Below are 18,934 nucleotides of genomic sequence, written 5' to 3'. Positions count from 1 at the left end.
ATTTTTCCGTGTGGTGCTGAATGGATCTGAGATTCAATCTCTTTAAATAGACGCTCCTCCTTAATGGCCAGGGTGTTATGTGTAAAATCACCCTGACCTCTCGCCTTCTCTTGACACGTGGAAACCGAAGTTGTTGATACACAAAAACCGAGGGGTTCGACATTAAATGGGAGGCTTAATACATCACTCTGAAGTAATCGGAGGAAGAACCCGCCTTGCAATACCGAAGACAATCTGCGCGCCGGACACCTCGTCATTGAAGTCTAGTTCGAGGGCTACTGAGGGAGTCCTGGACTAAGGGGTCCTCGGGCATCCGGCCTATTAGCCATGGGCCAGACTGTTGGGCTGTGAAGATACGAAAACCGAAGACTCTACCCGTGTCCGGATGGGGCTCTCCTTGGCGTGGAAGGCCAGCTTGATGATCCAATATGAAGATTTCCTTTCTCTGTAACCGACTTTTGTGTAACCCTAGATCCCTCCGGTGCCTATATAAACTGGAGGGCTATGTCCGTAGAGGGCCGATCATAATCATAGTCATACCAGCTAGACTTCTAGGGTTTAGCCATTACTATCTCATGGTAGATCAACTCTTGTAATACTCATATTCATCAAGATCAATCAAGCGGGAAGTAGGGTATTACCTCCATCAAGTGGGCCCGAACCTGGGTAAACATTGTGTCCCCTGTCTCCTATTACCATTGACCTCAAAGGCACAATTCGGGACCCCCCACCCGAGATCTGCCGGTTTTGACACCGATAGCAGGCGTTTCAGTCCAATCCGGCGCGCGCCGCTCAGTCGCTGACGTCAAGAAGGCTTCGGCTGATACCACGACGTCGAGTGCCCATAAACGTTCCCGCGTAGTTGGTTAGTGTGTATAGGCCAGTGTCCAGACTCAGATCAAATATCCAGATCCCGTTAAGCATTTTATTTTGAAGTACCCGCGGACGCCGACCAGGGGCCAGGCCCACCTCTCACCTAGGTGGTCTCAACCTGCCCTGTCGCTCCGCCACAAGGTAACAGTAGGGGGGCGTAGGGAACCCAGGCCCACCACTACCTGGATGGAACCCCCTATCCTTTCAGCCCCCCCCCCCCACATCGGAATCACTTGCGGGTACTCTACGAGCCGACCCGACTTTAGTCACCACCATGTATCATGTATAATAGTGTAATATGTATATACCCGTGATCACTTTCCGAAGTGACCATGGCCCGATAATATAGCATAGCAGACGGATAAGAATGTAGGGCCACTGATGGAATACTAGCATCCTATACTAAGCATTTAGGATTGCAGGTAAAGGTAACAACAGTAGTAGCATAGCCAGGCTATGCCGCAGAATAGGATTAACCGAAAGCAGTAACATGCTACACTACTCTAATGCAAGCAATAGAGAGAAGGAATAGGCGATATCGGGTTGATCGGGGGGGGCTTGCATGGTTGCTCTAGCAAGAAGGAGGGGTCGTCGTCGATGTAGTCGATCACGGGGTATCGGCGGCGGTCTCGAGGTCTACCGAAAAGAAGTAATGGAGGGGGAACTCAAGTAATTAATAGAGCAACCAAAGCAACACAAAGCATATCATGGCAATACGCGGTGCTAGGAGTGACCTAACGCGGTACTAGGTGCTACCGGCGAAGGGGGGAAAACATCCGGGAAAGTATTTCAGATGTTTCGCATTTTCGGACAGATGGACGGAAGGGTGAAAGTTGCATGTTCGCTATGCTAGGGACGTGTGGTGAACGAACGGATCGTGTATTTGGATTCGTCTCGTCGTTCTGAGCAACTTTCATGGACAAAGTATTTTCGTCCGTGTTACGGATTATTTTATATGAATTTATAAAGTTTTAAACATTTTTTGAATTTACAGAATTCTTTTAATTCGAAAATAAAACAGCAAAATACTTTTTTCACATAGTGTATTCTAGCGGTAGTGTATGACGGTGGGGCCAGAGGAGTTGGGTTGACCCAGTCAAATGTTTTGACTAGTCAACATATGAACAATGTAGGGGCCACATGTCATTGACTTGGACCTTTTTTTCTTAATTTTATTTTTCTTTAAACTAACCATGGGTCCACATGTCATCTGCTAATTAACTAGTACTACTAATTAGACTAACTAAATTAGTCCCTAAACTAGCACTTTGGGCCGGCCGGACACACACAGCACACACACTCACTCACTCACACCGCACGGCCATGGCTAAGCAACGGCAGCACCGTAAAGCAACAGAGCAGCAGCAACGCATAGCAACCTAAGCAACAACAGCAGCGAGCATAAGAACAGCTGCGGCAACAAGGTGTTTGACAAGATTTTGTACTACATATAGTATGAAAATAAAGAGAAAAGATAATTCTAAAAAAAGATAATTTCTAATAAAGAGTCGTCTGAGGGTAATTTGCACAGATTATATATTTTTTACGCATGGAGCAAGGAGTGCCCCTGCGTATATACCTTGAAGTGCCTTTCATCCAAAGTGAGGGTCAATGGGCTATTGATCGGTCAATTAGCTAGGCCAATCATTTAACCTGTGCCTACATGACCAATATGGGCCGATTGATTCAAGTACCATGCATGCACGTGCAGATGCATGAGAAAAACTACTTTTTTTTGCGGGAATCGTTGAGCTTTATTCAAACATTTCCAGCTCCAACACGGTCAGCCATCAGGCTGGTCACGAGGAAACCGAGAGGGGAGTTCATCCAACAATCAGTCATACCCAATGTGCTTGCATGTTTAGCACACAGGTGAGCTGAAGTGTTGGCCTGTCTAAATACATGCTGAATATCAAAACTAGGAAAAGAGGAGGCTAGCTCTTCGATATCGAGAAGAATAGGCGCTATAATAGAGCGCGTAAAATGTCGTGAGTTCCATAGCTGGACCAACTCCAGGCAATCAGTTTCGAAGACCACTCGCTGGAGACCTCGAAGCTTGCCAAATATGACTCCATCTCGGAGGGCCAGTGCTTCTGCAGTGAGTGGATCCGTGACGTTGAGGTGCGGCTTACTCCAGGCAGCAACAAAGGTGGAGGAGGTTCTTGCCAGTCCGCCCGCTCCACTTCTGTTCTCTGTCATTGAGACACTTGCATCCATGTTGATCTTGACATATTCCAGCTCTGGCGGTCTCCAACCAAAACCAGGCATGATCCTGGTATGTTCCAGTGGGAGTTCAAGCAGCATTAAGGTTTCTCTGATGCGTTTCAAAGCCTGAGCAGGGTTCAGACTCTCCTTGTCATGTGTGATATTATTGCGTGAGGTCCAGATAGCCCACATGACTGTAATAATCTTTGCCTGATCTCCCTCGTTGATGCGAGAATCGCACAAAATATCCTTACACCAAGTGCTTGGATGTAGTTGTGGCAGTTTGATTTGAAGCCACTGTTTAGCTTCGGGCCAAAAGCTTTGAGCATGGGAGCACTTGATAAGTGCATGGACCATGTCTTCGTCTGCACCCTTGCAGACCTTGCAACGAGCTATGGTCGCAATGTGTCTGTGCCTTAGTGTTGATTCCACCGGTAAAATGCCACGGAGGACTCGCCACGAAAAGACACGAACCTTGGGCAGCACCGAGAGCTTCCATAGTCGAGTCCATAACTGTTTGTCACTCTCTGAAGTTTCTGTGACCGTCCCTTCCTCTAGAGCCAAATGCTCGTTGCGAGTCATTAGAGCACGGTACGTGGATTTTACAGTATAGGATCCCGACCTCTCGTGAGCCCACGCCCAGAAATCATCACCACCTTCCTGCCTGAGAGGTATGTTTAGAATTGCATCAGCATCTGGTGGTGTGAAGTTAGTCCTAATGAGATCAGTTTCCCAGGTCCAATTCTCATTGTCTATTAAGTTTGAAACCATATGGAGAGCGGCATCCCCAATCTGAACTAATGGTCTCAGTGAAAGTTTCCCAGGAAGCCACCGATCAGTCCAAATGTTCACAGAGGTGCCATCACAGATTCGCTTCATTAGGCCGACCTTAAGTGCCTTCCGTCCGGCCATAATCCCTCTCCAGGTAGCAGAAGCGCTCCTTGGCGCTGTGGCACTCATAAAATCAGTCGTTGGGAAGTAACGGCCTTTTAGTATCCGAGCACATAAGGAGTCCGGGTTTGTGATCATCCTCCAGCCGTGTTTACCCAACAGTGCAATGTTGAAGCATTCCAAGTCCTGAAATCCCATGCCTCCTTTGCACTTTGGAAGTGACAGAGATTTCCAGTCTAACCAATGCAAGGATTTCCGGTCAATGGAGCTGCTCCACCAGAACTTTGCCATCGGCGAGGTAATGCTTTTGTAAACCTTTTTGGTCAGCTTGAAGCAGCTCACAGTGAAGGTCGGTATGGATTGGGCCACTGACTTGAGCATAACTTCCCTCACTGCGCACGAGACCATACGCTCGGTCCCCCCATTCATCCTCGATCTCACTCTATCACCAATGAAATTGAAGGATCCTGAGGTGATTTTCCCAATTGCTGTCGGTAGGCCCAAATATCTCTCATTAAAGGCCTCCACAGAAATGCCAAGTACTTCTTTTAGTGATGCTCTCACAGGTTCTAGAGTGTTTGGGCTAAATAGGATGGAACTCTTGTCCCTGTTGACACATTGGCCCGAGCATAGACCATAGACCCGCAAGATATTATTCAGTCTAGCAGCACTCTCCTCCCTCGCTTGCATAAAGATAAGGCTGTCATCCGCGAAAAGCAGATGATTGATCCAAGGTGAGTGAATGCTGACTCGGATTCCTCTATCCACATGAGCTCCACCATAGCTATTGAGTAATGTTGTGAAACCCTCTGCACAGAGGAGAAATAGGTAAGGTGACACCGGGCAGCCTTGCCGTAAACCCCTAGAGGGGGTGAAGTATGGCAAAAGTTCTCCATTCACGCGAACTGAAAATCGGACTGGCGAGACACACTTCATGATCAGCCGAACAAAAGAAGCGCTAAATCCCAGCTTTGACATGATCGCCGCAAGGTAGTGCCATTCTACACGATCATATGCCTTCATCATGTCTAGTTTGATAGCGCAAACAGAATTCTTTCCCTTTTTCCTTTTCTTCAATGTATGAACACTCTCATGAGAAATGAGCACGTTATCCATGATGAGTCGCCCTGGCACAAAAGCACTTTGCTCCTCGCTCACAATAGCATCAATAAAGCCCCTTATTCTGTTGACAATGCATTTGGCTGCAATTTTGTATAGTACAGAACAGAGGGAAATAGGTCTATACTGATTGATGCGTTGTGGGTGCCGTACCTTGGGTATAAGTGTGATAGCAGTGTCGTTCATGCCCTCCGGCAATTCGCCACCGTTGAGAAAACCCAACACCGCCGGAATGATATCTTCTTTAAGCAGAGACCAGTGCCTCTGAAAGAAGCCCGCGGTAAAGCCGTCCACACCCGGTGCTTTTGACGGTGCCATTTGGAATAGCGCCGCTTTGACTTCCTGTGCTGTGTAAGGCATGTCAATGCATGTATTCATTTGTTCAGACACACGGACTGGAACCAAATCAATGAGCTCGTCTAGTTGGTTGAAACCTTGAGATGTATATAGAGCTCGATAAAACTGCTAGACTTCCTCCTGATCGTCCTCAACTGTTTGGCAAACAGAACCATCCGCACGCTCAAGTCTCTCTATTTTATTCAAGCGCCTCCTCATAGCAGCTTGAGCGTGAAAAAACTTGGTGTTCCGATCACCGTGACGTAGCCACGGTACTCGCGATCTTTGTCGCATCCATATTTCCTCCTGACGAAGTGCCTCGCGCAACTTTTTAACTATGGCCTTTTCTTCGTCCGAGGGCCCTCTGCCGATAGCCTGACTCCGTAAGCGTTCTAGTTTTGCTCGGAGCTTTTTTATGGTAGCGGTTAGGCTACCAAATTCCTTCGCACCCCATGCTGATAACGTGCTCTGCATGTTCTTGAGTGCGCTCATCACACCGGCCAAGCCTTGCTGACCTGACCCCCTTTGCCAATTCTCTATCACCACTTGGTCATAATCTGCATGTGTCTGCCAGACATCCTCATAGCGAAATTGTTTCGCTCTCCTTGTCCTGTACTTGACTTCATCCGCCCTCAATTCCAGCAGCAGGAAGCAGTGGTCTGATTCAGTCGTACTTATATGTCGCACTCGTGAACGGCCGTACAGGTGAATTAGGTATGGATTCCCAAAAGCTCTATTCAACCTAGCTTTTACATTATCATGGCCCAACTGCCCATTGTCCCATGTGTATTTTGTCCCCGTCCATCCCAGGTCCTGGAAGAGGCATTCGTCAGTGACTTCCCGGAATGCTCGCATTTGCGATTCAGGCCTTGCCGCTCTCGAGAAGTGTTCCGAAGCATAGAGCGTCTCATTGAAGTCACCAACACACAACCAGGCCGTGTGTGGTATTGCCATCAATGTACGAAGAAACCTCCAACTGTGGTGTCGATCCCCCGCTCTGGGGGCGCCATAGAAACCCGTGAATCTCCATGGGTTAGTGTTTTGATCAATTTTCTGCACCATAACATCAATATGGCCAGAACTGTAGTTCCTGAGCTCAACCTTGACATCGGCTGACCAGAATAAGGCAATTCCTCCACTCAAACCCTCGCTGTCCACCGCAAAACAGCCTGCAAACCCGAGGGTGGTCTGCAGATTTTCTACTCTTTTTGCCGAAATTTTGGTCTCCATCACAAAGAGGAGACCGGGCCCTTCCTGCTTCACAATGCTGCGAAGCTCTCGAACTGCCGCTAGGTTCCCAAGCCCGCGACAGTTCCAACTCAGGCAATTCATTGCGATGGGCAGGGCTGCGCCGCAGCCTCTGCCGAAAGCCCTGAGTTAACCGGGGTAGGTTTCTTCTTCTTGGGAACTCTCTCCCCATCTTCATCTACAGAGGTGTCTGAAGGTTCTCCCCCTGTACTCTTTGCGACTTGTTTTGTAGGTGCAGTTTCAAAAGCCTCATTGGTCAGCAAGGGCAGTTCAACCCTTTTGTAAACATGTTTATTGATCGGTGGTCCTCCCTTCCGTTTGTTCTGGTTCCTATGCTTTATGGGGGAGTTTACCTCAGCTCCTTTTCCAGCAGCAGTGGTTGAACCTCTGGTATCAGCTTTGTTATTCTGATTAGCAGCGTGCTCTCTGGACGTGTTCTCACTGGAGCTTCCTTTTTTGCGCTCATCTGAAGCCCGCAGTCCCTTCCCAAAAGGTAGGTCTTCATTTGCATCTCTGGTTCCCGGGGTCGGGCAATACAGGTCAGAATGGCCTAGACGGCCACATGAGAAGCAGAAGTGCGGGATGTTCTCGTACTGTATATCGTAAGGATCCACACTCTTCCTCCGGGCCGATTCAATCACAATCCAGCGCCTCAATGGCTTGCTCACTTCCACTGTGACCCTGGCCCTCAGGTAGCCATTAACGTGATCGAAGTTCACATCAGTAGCGTGCTCATCGATCTGCTTGGCTATTGCAGCACACCACTTTTCATTACGTAGGTTGAAGGGTAGGTTGACAACCCGAGCCCACATCTGAAGTCTGTCAAAACGCAGTTCGGAGGGGCGCATGCACTCGTCAAATTCTGAGAGGATGACTGCGTGTTTGCTCACATGCCATGGCGCCCCTTGCCAAACGCGATCGCGATCTCTCTGGTTCGCAAATTCAGCCACAAACGTATTCTCCCCTACAGATTTGAAATCCAAACATCTAGGGTTTCCTCAAGCCGGACGGAGCGCATTGGTTATGGTCTGGATGTGCAGGAGATTCCTATGCAGCACTTTCCTCGCCAGCAACCACTTCTCCGGCCTACCCTCGTCCGCATCATCCAGCACAGGCGGTGTGGCCTCCTCGTCGGTGATGTCTAGTTTCCCCAAGGCCTCCGCTAGCTTTGCCCTCGCCGCCCTTGGCGACAGGGGATCATTCCCTCTGCCCTGTCCTGACGGAGACGCCATCAGCGGGATCCAAGCCTGTCGCCTCGCCGAGTTTCAGCGCGCGCCGCCGTGTTCCACCCCCAAAACCCTAGATCGCCCTAGGTAGGCGCCCGGGAGTTGCGGAGGAAAAAAGCCATGAAGCTATTTGGAAGCTATTGTAGTAATACTTTTTTGCCCGTATGAGAAAAACTACCTACGTGCTAGCACATGACCAGGACTTGGTACAGCCCGTGCGTACGCTATGGCCTGCCCAGGTTGTACGTGATCCTAGCACCCGGTGTACACCTGTGTCGAAAGATAAACATCAACGCCCGTATCTTAAACGGCTTGGCGTACATATCTCTTCCAAGAAGATCGGGACGGCCGGCTGCGTGGCGTCACGCCAGCGGTCTACCATCTTCATGCCTATAAATACCTGGGCACAACCCACGTACAAAAGGCGGAGAAGGGAGGCAGGGAGCACATCCATCCTTCGTCCACGCACCATCCATCCATTAACCCACGCATACATCCATCCACCTCCAACGCCAACGCAACAAGCAGGAGCAGCCCCAGGTCAGGACTCCCGGCGGGCGCGGCCATACGAGAGAGCTCGCGCAGGCGGCCGAGACTCCCGCATACACAGCAGGACGAGTAGGCTCACCGGAGCCACTGACGAAGATCGCCATCATGCCGATCGTTTTCTCCTAAGGTGAGAACTGCAACTGATCTCTCCCTCTCGTTCAATCTCTTCTCTCTCCGCATCCCACTCCATGGCCGTGACCGGAGCTGCGGCCGGATGGCCGGAGTCGAGGTGGGCCGTCGGTTCCATCTCATCCCATTGAAGACGATCATGCGGCCCCGGGGCCGCCGCCTATGCGACCCCTGGCGACTACGAGCAGGGACCACCGTGTTCGCGCGGCCTCCGGCGCGCCCGCCACTCACGACGATGACGTGCCGGGGTTGGGCGCCCTCGGCACACTCTCCGCGCAAGACGACAACTACCGCGAAAACGGCGACAACGTGTCGGGGCTGCCGCCCATGCGCGCCCCCGGCGCACTCTCCGCACACGATGACGATGTACTGGAGCCGTCGATCGTGCGCAGTCTCCAACGCACCCTCCGTCGCCGAGTCCGCCTGCAACACCATCGTGCCGGGACTCGGCGGCACACATCTTTGAACTCAGTGCACTCGAGTGCGCCCCCTTCTACTCAGTGGCGGAGCCAGAAATGAAGCAAACCCCGGGTCCAATTGTTTTCGACAACATGAAAAACTTTGGCACTTAAAACTAACTCATACCATTTCTAAAAAAAAAAGCCGATGCAGCGCTCGACGAGTCACGACGACTCGTCGTAACTATGGAGGCGGCGCGGCACTCGATGACTCGTTGCTAGCTATGGCGGCGGAGACAACATCCGGCTATAGCCGGAACACGCTTAGGCGTATCTTGCGGCCTCCCTCTTTATCGGCACGAACACATGTCACACGTGCCGAACGGTGCAAGGTGACGACGTCCTCCACTATTGGCAGCGGTGTACGCGGTCATCGACGGATGTGTGCACATCATGTGTCGCACGTCCATCCACTCCTTCTCCTATCGACATATACTCCCGTGGGGTATACCCCTCGCACTCCCGGTGAATCTACAATGTCATCGACGACGTTCAAGCCAAGCCCAAACATGCATGCTACTTCAACAACTACATCGACACCGCTCAAGGCCGACGAGGCAAGACGGCGTAGGCGGGCGTGGCCGGAGCAAAGGCCACGTTTTCGACGACGCGTGTACCACTCAGTACACGGACTCTGCCGCCGCCTTTCACACACCACCATACATGAGGAACCTGAAGCGAAGATCAAAGACGACGACTGCACAGCTTAATCGAAGGTGTCCCGCGGTACTATCCGTGGGAGTAATTAACCGGAGCCTTTGCGAGGCCTCCGGGAACCAGGAGACCCGATCGCTTGATCCCTTGGCAGCGCCAGCAGGCCTCACCTTTTTCTTTTCTTCCTTGTATTTGTGTACTATGTACACTGGCACGCCCGCAACACCTTGTTCCCCGGTGCAAAGGGAGACACTTATATGAAACCCTCTTATCTTTTTGTATGAGCGACGTCTTTCCTTTTTCGTGTCAAACACAGGGAGTAGTAACAGCGAGGACAAGCGGCAGGGGCCACGGCAGCGTGTAGCAGCGGCAGTAGCCGAGCAGCAACAGCAGCGCAGCAGCGGCACTAAAAGGAGAAGAAGCAGCAGGGTGAGCGCGGGAGCCGCCGGTGGCTAGGCGCGGCCGGGCGGAGCAGCAGGCGAGGCGAGCGGCGGGCGAGCAGCAGCGACAGAAGGGGCAACAGCAGATAGAACAGCAGTGGTGGCGCCTAGGAGCAGCAGCACGCAGTGGCTAGCAACCAGTGTAGCAACGAAGCAGCAGCCCAAAGCAACAGCAGTGCAAGGCATAGCAGCAGCGCAGAGCACACACGCACATACGTACGCGTACACGCGAGATCGGGCACGATGGTGAAGGCAGCCTACGACGTCCAAAACAAAGGGGGGATCCGACGGAGAAGCTCACTGTGAGTCCGTTGGCATGCTCGGGAAGGGTCGGGGTGGACCGGAGCGACGGCATCGACGGCGAGTTGGTGGCGGCCAGTTGAAGAAGATGGCGATGGCGTCAGCTACGCAGCTCCTCGGCTCAAGATGGTCCCCGAAACGAACGAAGCCGAGCGCGGAGATCCTCCAGGACGTGTTCCCGAGCGATGGCGACGACGGTGGCCGCGGCAAGAGGGCGAGGCAGTGGTGCGGAGCAAATCGAGCTCGAAATCGAGCGGAAGAGGAGGGGCCGATGGTGGATCCTGGGGGAATGGACGAGGGCGGTCTAGGGTTTTGCGGGGGTGAGTTTATAGGACTAGAGGGGCGACGTGGAGGTCATCCATGTCCAGGGCGCCATGGATGTCTGCCACGGCTCTGTTGTGTGAACAGAGGAAAATGGAGACAGGAGTAGGTGACCGGCCTGCCTAGCAGGGGCCAGCTGGGCCACGGCCCAGCAGGGGAGGGGGGTTTCTTCTTTTGTTTTAGTTTAGTTATTATTTTCTATTTTCTATTTTATTTTATTTCTTCTTTTCTGTTTTATTAAATTTTTGTTTTTATGAAATATGCAAGTTGTACCTAAAATATTATTAATACTTATGCCACTACCACGATTGACTTGGCACCTAATATAAAATAGTTTGTAATTGTTTATTATTTTATAATCATTTAACTAATTTTTTTCGCTACTATTTTATTCATTTTTTAGTATTTACACATTTTATACAAGTGTGGTTTCTCCACCATTATTACTTAGGATTTATTTGTCCCAGTTTGAACATTTTTGTTTTAATGTTTGAAAACTTTTGATGTTTGTCTTTATTTTAAATTTGAATCATTTTTGAACCATCACGAGATTAACAACAATAACCGAGGTGGCGTGGCATCATTAGTGTGAAATTATTGTAGCTTACTTATTCAGGCGTCACAATTCTCCTTCACTACAAGAAATCTCGTCCCGAGATTTTAAGAGGTGGAGTAAGGGGGGAAAGATATGGTTACGGAATTCTAAAGAATCTTCTCGCCTTTGGTTGCTCTTCGAAGAAGTTGATCCCTCTCGTTGATGTCTTAATTTCTCTACATCAATGCACCATGATGAAGTTGTCGTCCTTCCTTCTGGATCTTCACCGTACTTACGAAAAGATAAGGGGGGAAACGCGGGAGTTACGGAGCTCAAAACATGTTAGGTACCTGGGGCTATCTCAGTGTACGAGGCATAGAGGCATCTCCCGAGATGAAATTCAGGAAAATCACCTATAGCAAAGTAAGAAGGTGAAAATGGAAGTTTCAAGCGGATAGGCCATCGTTCGTTGCCTGAAACTAAGTGTGAAAGGGGTTCAGAGCAATGGGAATAAGTATTGTGTGTGATACCAGAATAGATCACTAGGCAGGTGGCCCGTGAATTACATACGAAGTCAAGCGTGAGGAATAAATTTGGCAACATGGTGTACATGAGAGTCAGGTTCTGATCCTGGGAACTGTGGGTTATGGGCCCACCATGTGGGTTAAAGCAAGAGGGGCGGCGACATCTTGCATGGTCATGATAGCAAGGCATGTCAGGGAATAGCATGTCAGTTATGTCAGCAACAACGTCGGTACCAAGGGCGAGGGATGAAGAGAACCATTTTCCTGCTCGTTCGAACGAGGTGGACCTATAGGCAAAGTTCTTGTGCATCGGTGGTTACCGAAATGCCATCAACAAAAGCAACAGGGTCTTACTGACACGGTTGTACACCAAGGTGTTTACATAAGCAGAAGGGCGAGGGATGAAGAGAACCATTTTCCTGCTCGTTCGAACGAGGTGGACCTATAGGCAAAGTTCTTGTGCATCGGTGGTTACCGAAATGCCATCAACAAAAGCAACAGGGTCTTACTGACACGGTTGTACACCAAGGTGTTTACATAAGCAGAAGGGCGAGGGATGAAGAGAACCATTTTCCTGCTCGTTCGAACGAGGTGGACCTATAGGCAAAGTTCTTGTGCATCGGTGGTTACCGAAATGCCATCAACAAAAGCAACAGGGTCTTACTGACACGGTTGTACACCAAGGTGTTTACATAAGCAGAAGAATATTATTGCTTAGATCATATAGATCACCAGAAAGGTTAAACAAAACAATGGAAAGGAAAAGGTGTTCATCAGATTAAACAGAACAATGAAAAGGAAAGTGTGTTTAAACACATATTTCAGGGGTATATCCTTCCCAAGGGCAAGCAAGGAATGATATTCATGACAGGATATAACGTAGAAAACCCTTTAGAAAAGGGGGAAGAAATTTCATGACATTACCCATACAACGGTGTTTGGATAATTGATAAAAAAGAATTTAGCATTCTGCTTCAAATGCTCTTATTGATGATCGGAGTAGCACAGACATGCTTCGAGATAGCATTGACATGGTCATCAGGTAAAAATCAGGCTATGGATACACAAAGGATCCATCAGGAACAACTTATAGAATAAGTCTTACAATTTCCTCATGGAAAAAAGGCTAACCTTGCCAAAAAGCAAGCTATAACAATAGGTCCTCCGGCCAGGTGTGTCAGGCATGACATCACCTTACCGGGTCATATAAAGACCAATGTTATAACTCTTTGAAATATGTTCCAACCATCATATATGACCAAGATTCAGATCTAAATGGTGTCAGTATACCTCAGACTTGGGGTGCCTGAGAAGGAACGATGCAACACAAATTAACGAGATGACATTGTAAGATTCTCGGGAAATGATCTATGGAAGCGAATTCCGAAACAAGAGTTCATCATTAAACCATGGAGAGGATGAGGAGGTGGTTGATGGACTCAGCGACAATTCATCGAGATTTCCAAAAAGATGGATTTCCACAATTATGTGAACATGGAGATAACATTTGTCAGATCAAATGATATATTGATGTATGCTCGAGGAAAATATACACAATTAAACATTGGTTGAAGGGTGCACGCGAGATATGGGCTTAGGTAGCATGATCAATGCTAGAATGGTGATTCAATAACTTATAGTCTAAGAATGAACTATCGATCATTAACTTCAAAGCAATAGAGTTGCTAGCAATTTTGAATTCACACATCATAGTTCAATTGTCGGTATTCCCGTTAGCAACAACACGGGGACCAAGAAATGAACGGAGATGGCGAGAAGTATCACTTGTATCAAGAATTCTTATTAGGTGATGAAATTCTCATGTCATTCTTGACATAAAAGACGGTAATACTCCAAGGTAAAGAAGAACAAATGTTGGATAGCAAGGAACTCAAGGTATAATCAAAAAACACGAACAAGTTTGTGTTGGAAAGAAGGCAAGAAAGTAGTTGATGACAATACAAATTACCGGGGGACCAGGATGGTAATCCCCATCAAAAATTTGATTGATATCCTATAAGACCTCAAATTGTTGATGATGATCACGACACAATTGTGGAGAGATTTCATGAAGATGTAATCAATTGGTGATGACATCAAGTCAAAGGAATGATGAAGCGAAAGGTTATTGGAACCACGGGTATGACACAAACTCGAAATCAAGCTTGCTGCTCAAGGTGAAATGGTATTACGGGGAAGATCGACGTAAGCTTAGCTTGATACGTCTCCAGCGTATCTATAATTTATGAAGTATTCATGCCATGTTTACAATAGTTTTATATGATTTTGGTATGATTTGATTAGAACTAACCCGGATTGACGCTCTTTTCAGCAGAACTACCGCGGTGTTGTTTTTGTGCAGAAATAAAAGTTCTCGAAATGCGATGAAAATCAACGGAGAATTTTTCTGGAAAATATAAAAAATAGTGGAACAAAAAATTATCGAAGGGGAGTCCCGTGGGCCCCACGAGGGTGGAGGCGTGCTCACCCCCCCTGGGCGCGCCCCTGTGCCTCATGGACTTCCTGTGGGGCCCCTTGACCTGTTCTCAATGCCAAGCTCTCCTATAAATACCCAAACCTCCAAAAATTAACCTAGATCGGAAGTTCCGCCGCCGCAAGCCTCTGTAGCCACAAGAAATAAATCTAGGCCCTCTCTGGCACCCTGCCGGAGGGGGCCATCATCACCGGAGGGCATGGAGGAGGATCCCGAAGGGGCCATCATCACCATGAAGGCCAAGGACCAAAGGGAGAACCTCTCCCCATCCAGGGGGGCAATGGAGGAGGAAGCACAAGGGGGAGAACCTCTCCTCCTCTCTCTCAGTAGCTCCGGAGTGCCATCGGGGGGGGGGAATCATCGCCGCGGTGATCGTCTTCATCAACATCATCATCCTCATCTATTTTACGTGGTCCACTCTCCCGCACCCCACTGTAATCCCTACTTGAACATGGTGATTTATGCCACATATTATGATCCAATGATGTGTTGCCATCCTATAATGTTTTGAGTAGATATCCTTTGTCTTTGGGTTGATTGATGATCTAGATTGGTATGAGTTGTATGTTTTATTTTGGTGTTGTCCTATTGTGCCCTTCGTGTCGCGCAGGCATGAGGGATTCCCGTTGTAGGGTGTTGCAATACATTCATGATTCGCTTATAGTGAGTTGCTTGAGTGACAGAAGCATAAACCCGAGTAAGGGGGTTGTTGCGTATGGGATAACGGGGACTTGATGCTTTAATGCTATCGTTGGGTTTTACCTTAATGATCTTTAGTAGTTGCGGATGCTTGCTAGAGTTCCAATCATAAGTGTATATGTTCCAAGAAGATAAAGTATGTTAGCTTATGCCTCTCCCTCATATGAAATTGCAATGACGACTATCGGTCTTGTTAACAATTTCCTAGGACAATTCCGCACACCGATCCATCATTATTCCACACTCGCTATTTATAATATTTAGTAATATATTCTAACTTTAAGATAACAGCATCTACTTTTATATTTTAGCTCTCCGATATCATGCAAAGTTATCCTCTTCATACCCACAATGTAGTTTTATTTCTCGTTTCTAGTTGGAAGCAAACGTTCGGTGTACGTAGAGTCGTATGAGTGGCAGATAGGGCTTGAGAGAATATTGATCTTACCTTTAGCTCCTTGTGGGTTCTACACTCCATACTTATCACTTCCACCTTTGGGAATTGCTACAATGATTCCCCGCACTTGGGGATTATCAAGCTCTTTTCTGGCGCCGTTGCCGGGGAGCAATAGCGTGGGGTTGATATTCTCGTGTGTGCTTGTTTGCTTTCTTCACTAAGTAGATTTTGTTTTTCCTTTTTTTGTTTCTCTTTAGTTGTGCGTGAAACATACAAAAAAATTAAAAGAATGAAAATACCAAAAAAATACTTGCCCCTCATACCTAAAAAGTTTTTTTCAATAAGAGAAGTGATTGGAAGGTTATGCATTGGAGAAGTGAGGGTCGACGTTGAACACTTGTGTTCATGCTCATGAAAACAATGTAAAAAAATTCATGGAAGCTTCTCTGAAAATAATTATCCCCTTGTATATATCCATTGCATTATAAAAATAATGTGCCAAGCTTCGGTTTTAGGATGATTAGATTGCTTGTTTACTATGTTGAGTACAAAAACAGAAACTTTGGCTGTAGCGCGTGATTTTACATTTTTTTACTGGAAAGTCAAATGGGTCTGAAACTTTTTGCACATTACTTCTGTACAAATTGTTTAAATTGTCATATTTTTAAGATTTTTTGGAGTTACAGAAGTTTACTATATTACTACAGACCGTCCTGTTTTTGACAGATTCTGTTTTCTATGAGTTATTCGCTTATTTTGATGAATCTATGGGTAGTATAGGGGGGTATGAACCATGGTGAAGTTTGAATATAGTAGATATAGTTCTAATATGAAATTGGAATAAGTTTGCAACAGTTCCTAAAGGTAGTGATTTGCTTTATTTACACTAACGGATCTCACAAAGTTTTTGTTAAAGTTTTGTGTGGATGAAGTGTTCGAAGTTCGAGGAGCTATCAATAAGAGAAGAATAAAGAGAGGCAAGAGATCAAGCTTGGGGTTGCCCAAGGCACCCCAAATAAATATTCTAAGGATACTCAAGCATCTAAGCTTGGGGATGCCCCGGTTGGCATCCCATCTTTCTTCTTCAACAATTATCGGTATACCTCGGCTTTTGTTTTGTTCACATGATTTGTGTCCTTTGTGTTTTCTGTTTTTCCTTTAAGAACCATGCTAGTATGAGATAGCCCTTCATTGATTTATAGAATGCTTCATGTGCTTCACTTATATCTTTTAAGTATGATCTTATAGAATTGCTCTCTGTGCCTCACTTAAATCTTTTGAGTATGGTTTTATAGAATGCTTCGTGTGCTTCACTTATATATTTTGAGCTTGGATATTGGTTAGTCTATATTAATTGTATAATTCTCCATGAACTTCACTTATATCTTTTGGAGTATGAATAATACTATAATCTAAAGTGGATTTGGAAGAGTGTCAACTTTAGTTAGTAATGATTCCACTATTCCGAATTAGAAGAATTTTGCTTATGTGGGGAGTAGTAAAATTTCTATGCTCGTAGATCATGAAAAGAATGCTTTATGTGATGGGTATATTGTTGAAATCATTTATGATGCTGCTGACAATTATTATGAGGGAGGAATACATGTTTGTAGGAGTTGCAATAATATCAAGTTTCCTCTCTATATGCTTAAAGTTTTGAAGTTATACTTGTTTTGCCTTCCTATGCTAGTTGATTCTTGTTCCCATAAATTGTGTGCTCACAAAATCCCTAGTCATAGGAAGTGGGTTAGGTTTAAATGTGCTAGTCATATTCTTCATGATGCTCTCTTTATGTTTCAATTCTTATATTTTATGCGAGCATCATTGAAATCATCATGCTAGCTAAAAGGCATTAAAGAAAAGCACTTGTTGGGAGACAACCCAATATTTACCCTTACTATTTTTGTGTGTTCTCATGATTAAGCTACTGTAGTAATCATGTTTTATAGCTTTTTTCAATAAAGTGTCAAGTAAGACCTTTGGGAAGACTCGGGTGAAAGTTAATGTGATCTTTCTATAAAAAAGAGAAACTGTGCGCTCACGAGATTAGCTGTCATTTTTTACAGAAGAGTGCGATTGAGTTGATTATTTTTGAAGAAGATTAATAGACAAATTCATCACGTCCACCAATTTATTTTGTAATTTTTTGAGTAGCAGAAGTATGGTTGCTGTCAAGATCATTACAGGCTGTTCTGTTTCTGACAGATTCTGTTTTCAATGCATAGTTTGCTTGTTTTCTAGTTTCTATGGCTTGTATTTCTCAATATAAATTGTAGAAATGATAGGGAACAGTAGGAATTGTGTGAGAACAATTATGAACCTTGTATTTGACAGGACAAAAGTGAATGGTTATTCTTTATCATACTAACCTATCTCACGAAGTTCCGTTAATTTTTGTGTGATTGAATTTTTCAAGCTTTGGGAGAGATATCGATATGAGGAGAATAAGGAGTGGAAAGACCCTAAGATTGGGGATGCCCAAGGCACCCCAAGGTAACATTTAAGGAAGACTCAAGCGCCTAAGCTTGGGGATGCCCCGAAAGGCATCCCCTCTTTCGTCTTCAAAAAACTATCGGTATACGTTACTCGGAGCTATATTTTTATTCGTCACATGATATGTGTTTTGCTTCGAGCATATTTTAAATTTTACTTGCTGTTGGAATAAAATTATTGGATCTGAAATCTTGAGTGAAAAATAATCCTCCCATAGATATTTAATTATTTGACTACTCAGTATTCTTCACTTATATCTTTTTGGAATAGTGTGTCATTTACTCATGTGCTTCATGTATATCCTACGAGCAAATGGTTGAATGACTTGAATATCATAAATCTGAATTTATATACGTTTCATATGCTTACAACATGGGGAGTAATTACTTCACACATAATAAGTATAGGTAGTAAACTTATTGGAAGTTAGCAAACGCAGAATTGGTCACTTGAACAATTCATGAAAGAATATTGAAGGAAGAGAGATTCCACATATAAATATACTATCTTGGACATATTTTGCAATTGTGAGCACTCATTAAAATATGACATGCTAAAAGGTTGATGTTGGACAAGGAACACAACTTAATGGGTTATGTTTTCCTATATTCAAAACGTTATATTGTCTTGGATCATCCAACATGTTGAGCTTGCCTTTCCCCCTCATTCTAGCCAAATTCTTTGCACCAAGTAGAGATACTACTTGTGCTTCCAAACATTCCTTAAACCAGTTTTACCATGAGAGTCCACCATACCTACCTATGGATTGAGTAAGATCCTTCAAGTAAGTTGTCATCGGTGCATGCAATAAAAAATTGCTCTCTAAATATGTATCATCTATTAATGTGGATAAAATAAGCTTTATACGATCTTGTGATGTGGAAGAAATAAAAGCAATGGACTGCATAATAAAGGTCCATATCACAAGTGGCAATATAAAGTGACGTTCTTTTGCATTAAGATTTTGTGCATCAACCATAAAACGCATGACAACCTCTGCTTCCCTCTGCGAAGGGCCTATCTTCTACTTTTATCTTCTACCC

The sequence above is a fragment of the Triticum urartu genome, chromosome 5 (assembly GCF_003073215.2).
Source record: "Triticum urartu cultivar G1812 chromosome 5, Tu2.1, whole genome shotgun sequence".
NCBI lineage: Eukaryota > Viridiplantae > Streptophyta > Magnoliopsida > Poales > Poaceae > Triticum > Triticum urartu.
This window is presented reverse-complemented; position numbering follows the sequence as displayed.